Genomic DNA, 5,078 nt, shown 5'->3' with positions numbered 1-5,078 from the left:
GCAATATAGTAGATTTATATTTTTATTTATTTTATTATTTTTATTAATAGAACTTAATAATTATTTATTGATTTAATTAATTGCATTAAATGAATTTTGCTTTAGTTTGTTATTAGGAATTTAGGTAAATTTTAAATGCATTTAAAATATTTGTTTTAATTAAGAATGTGGCGTACGCATCTTTCTGAGATTTTAAAATTTAAGGATGCAATAATGCACCTTGATTTATTTTTTAAAAATTAACTTTCACCGATTTAATTAATATAAAATATAGACGATTTAGGTATAATAAAAATGAGTGATTTTAGGCTTTAACATAATATATTAAATAGTTTAAGTTAAGATAAGTCAATAAAAGCGACCGTGCTAGAACCACGGAACTCGAGGGATGCCTCACACCTTCCCTTCGGTCAACAGAATTCCTTACCCGGTCTTCTATTTTCGCAGAACAAAATAAAGAGTCATTTTCTTTTGATTAGAGATTCAATAAGGTGACTTGGAACACCATAACTCAATTTCAAGTGGCGACTCTGTTAATAAACTAATCCTTATTTAATACTGTCACTTTAATTGGAAAAACCCTTCGACTCGATTCCTCGAGCGAAAAAGGGGTGTGACAGCAACCATAATAAGTGTGAGCAAGAACAAGAGTTGGTACCGCATGTGCCGTGGGACAGGCAGGAATGGGATATATATTTGAAACAACAATAGCAAGGAGACAAGATGTAAATCAAAGAATGGAAAGCATGGAAAGTTCACTCTCAAGTAGGATGGATAAAATAATAGATCGCCTACACTCCCCTAACTTTGTCCAATCCAATCCACCAAAGTCCCGAGCTTCTTTGAGTGAACATGCTCCAAACGAACTTCAAGGTAATCAAACTAACTCTTGAACTCTATTAAATGAGGCTAGCAGCCAACTGAGTGTGAAAGATAGTTTACCTTTAAGTGAATCTAATGTCTCCTTACTTCATGATGATAATGTACAACTTGAAAGCATGGAAACACTAGTTGATCCTTATGATGAAAAAATTGACTCTTCTAGTAAGAGTGATTTGTGTCCACCTAGTGTTGAAGCCATTGAGATAAGTGATAGTACATTGTCTTGTGGAAGTCATGAGGATCTACTTTTGTGTGAACCTATCCCATCAATTAGGAATGTTTGGGAAGTGTTTAAAGGACCTTAAGTGATACGAAACAAACAAGGGAACACGAAATCACACCCCAAAATAGTCCACAAATCACAACAAATCGTGGACCAAATGGGGACCTCTCTCGGATTCACTATCTAGAATAAGAAAGAAGAGGATACAAAGTGTTAATACACCAAAACGGCCAGCCAACAACAAGTTTAGCAACACAAGATGAAGCTCCACAATATTACAATAGCAATAAGAACAAACGGGTTACATTAACAACACAAGAAGCCGAAACTAAAACAAGATACAAGATAGGTAGTTAGACAAGTGTTGATGTAGTCTTAACAAACCAAGCGTATATTCCACTCTTGGACCTTTAAAACTTCACACAACAAACACCTAACTGTTACAATTGACACAAGAGAGGTGTCCACCACCCAAGCACCAACGTATCAAGCAAAATGCAACACACAAGAGAATCCACCCTTATGTTATGCCCTAGTTTCAATTGGACTCTCTCTCACTCTAAGAGAAGTATTCTTCAATAATAATGATCAAATAAAGAAATAAACCCTACAATGTTCTATTTATACTACATTACAATAATAGACAAAATGACAAAAGGGCCCTTTAGTTACTAGTCTTCAAAAATACTCAAAAGTGTCATGATCATGATCATACTTGTATCATCCTCTCCATCTTGAAAGGAATTTGGCCAAAAATTCATAACCTCACCTCTTTTACAAAGGCACTTCACAATCTCCTTCACACGACCACACATCTTTTACATCTTCCTCGCCTTGCATTTTAACCTCTTTTTGCTCTCCATCTTGAGGTTTGTCATCAACCTTAGCTGATTCAATCACTACTTATTCCCCACAACTTTTCCTCCCTTAGGATCACGTTCCTCCAGTTTGGGCACTCACTAGCCTTGTGCCCCCACCGTTGGCATTTGAAGCATTGAAATCCCTTGGGATTGAAAGTAGAATTCAATTTACCTTTATACCTTGGAGGATGTTTTTGGACAACCTTGGTAGCCTCAGGTTGGGTAGCCATGAATGAGTTATCTTTAAGCTCCCTCTCAACCTCTAAAGCCTCATGGAAGATGCCATTTATGGTGTCGAATTTGTGAAGCGTCATGCGAGTGGAGATGTCCTTATTTAACCCAACCTTAAAACGCACAATGTCATGACTTACTTGCTCGCCTCGGTGGTCAATTTTCAATATCAATTGTTGAAATTCATCGTAGTAAGTCATGACACTCTTGTTCCCTTGCCTCAAATTTTACAATTTAGCAAGGAGCTCATTCCTATAAGTCTCAGGCAAGTACCTTATTCACATAAGGTTCTTCAATCGAAACCAAGGAGGAGGTTTTCCCCCAATCATCTCATTCCCAAACCGTTTAACATACTCCCACCATGTATTAGCATACCCTTCGAAGTGAGCTATAGCATAACAACTTTTTTTTCTTCGGTGAGATCAATAAGTTGGAAGATCTTGTCACAAGATGACTCACATTCAAGGTAGGCTTCGGGATCACTCTCACCTTTGAAAATGGGAGGGCTCACTCTGATGGAATTGAGACCTACACCTCAGTTTGGGTGGCCATCTCTCACCTCTCGGCCTAACTCCCCATGTCTACGCCTCATTCTTTCTTCCCTCAAGTAAATATCATCATACGGCCCATAACAATCATGTTGTCCTCCTCTACTATAGCCCTCAACATGGATGGGTCTATTTAGGTTAATTGGAGCTTGTAGTGGTGGGATTGGATTTGGATAGTGAGGTCCTTGGTCAAGTAGAGTTTGGATGGGAGGGTTCGGTTTTGGTGATGGAATTTGGGTTCCAAGCCCTTCTTGTTGGACTTAGTGGAGTGGAAGATGGCTTGTTATATCTTGTTCTCGGCTTCGGGAGTAAAGATTGGTTTGATTTATGGCAATTGGTGTATATTGCATTTGGTGCAAGGTCTCGAGAGTATAATTTGGGGAAATGTTTTGAGGGGTAGAAGGTCAACTCCTTTAGCTTTCCACACGTTCTAATCTCCCACTTATTGATGCCACATCCGTATCTAATTTCTCAATACCCGCATTCAACCTATCCACATCTCGGTACATAGTTTCAAGGCGAGCCAAAATGAGATTGATGGCATTATTATCCATTGTTTGTAGCATTTGAAGCCTCGGATTCCATTGTGGTGGTATCGAAAATAACCCTTCAAGTTACGGTCCACTCAAGATACCAAATCAGTCTGTAACATCACACACAACAATACAATACAAAAACTACAACACAAAACACACGTTATTTCAAAACAACCTCCCACAATGAGATCTCACCTTCAAGTTTCTTCAAACTCAAGCTCAACATTGGTGGATGGCTCAAATAACCTCCAATTTAGCTCAAATTCGAACCCTACACTCCTATAGTGTTAGAGAACACAAATCTAACACTAAAAACACAAGAAAAATGCAAAATCAAAAACTCAAAATTTGATCTAGGGTAAAAAACGGGTTTAGTATATTATTGGGGGGATTTTCGATTTTGACACTTCTTTTTTGTTGGGATTTTCAATCTCTATACTCTAATAGTGTTAGGGAACAAGATTTAATACTAGAAACACACAAAAATCAAGTTTTCTGAAAGACCCTAAAAACGTGAACAGTAACTTTTTTTTTCAAGATAACAATCCCAAGATTGATTTTGTTGGAAAAAAGCAAACCTTGCTTTGATACCAAATGATATAGAAAAAATAAGGGAACACAAAATCACACCCCAAAACAGTCCATAAATCACAACAACTCGTGGACCAAATGGGGACCTCTCTCGGATTCACTATCTAGAACAAGAAAGAAGAGGATACAAGGAGTTAATACACCAAAACAGCCAGCCAACAACAAGTTTAGCAACACAAGATGAAGCTCCACAATATAACAATAGCAACAAGAACAAACGGTTTACATTAACAACACAAGAAGCCGAAACTAAAACAAGATACAAGATAGGTAGTTAGACAAGTGTTGATGTAGTCTTAACAAACCAAGCGTATATTCCACTCTTGGACCTTTAAAACTTCACACAACAAACACATAACCCTTACAATTGACACAAGAGAGGTGTCCACCACCCAAGCACCAACGTATCAAGCAAAATACAACACACAAGAGAATCCGCCCTTATGTTATGCCCTAGTTTCAATTGGACTCTTTCTCACTCTAAGAGGAGTATTCTTCAATAATAATGATCAACTAAAGAAATAAACCCTACAATGTTCTATTTATACTACATTACAATAATAGACAAAATGACAAAAGGACCCTTTAGTGACTAGTCTTTAAAAATACTCAAAAGTGTCATGATCATGATCATACTTGTATCATTAAGTGAATAGTGATGTTGAGATTGTTAGTCGATTGAATGGAAATGATCCTCTAATTGCCTTTGTTGATGATCATGCTAGTTTAGAGGGTACAAATGATTGTATTGGTGGTAATCATGGGGGGAAGAAGTATTTCCTAAACCCATGTCCATGGACAATCTATGTATTTGATCCCGATGATCATTTAAAATATGGATATTCTTCTCCACACCACTTGGTGCTTGGGTAAGAAGATAAGCCAACCATGGGTGAGGGTGTTGTAACTCATCCCTATGATGAAAAGTCTTTCTTGGAGATTCATAATCTATTTGAGAGGGCAAAGTTGTCTAAGGAAAGGGTCTTCAACAAAGATGAGTGCTATAGTGGGGTTATGAGCTTATTAAGACTTGGAATCCATGTGAGCCTTCATGAGCGGTTCAATGATTACCATGGTTTCTCTAGCATACCCTTTTGTCTAAATCTCTTGAATGACCAAGTAGCTCTTACTTTATGGAGTTATACACCCTTTGTTGATCATTTTGATGCTTGGTTATATCTTAAGCACGTGCAACCTTGGCATGATG

This window comes from Capsicum annuum, chromosome 1 (genome assembly GCF_002878395.1).
Source record: "Capsicum annuum cultivar UCD-10X-F1 chromosome 1, UCD10Xv1.1, whole genome shotgun sequence".
NCBI lineage: Eukaryota > Viridiplantae > Streptophyta > Magnoliopsida > Solanales > Solanaceae > Capsicum > Capsicum annuum.
The sequence above is the reverse complement of the archived record's forward strand: the minus strand, read 5'-3'. Positions refer to the sequence as shown.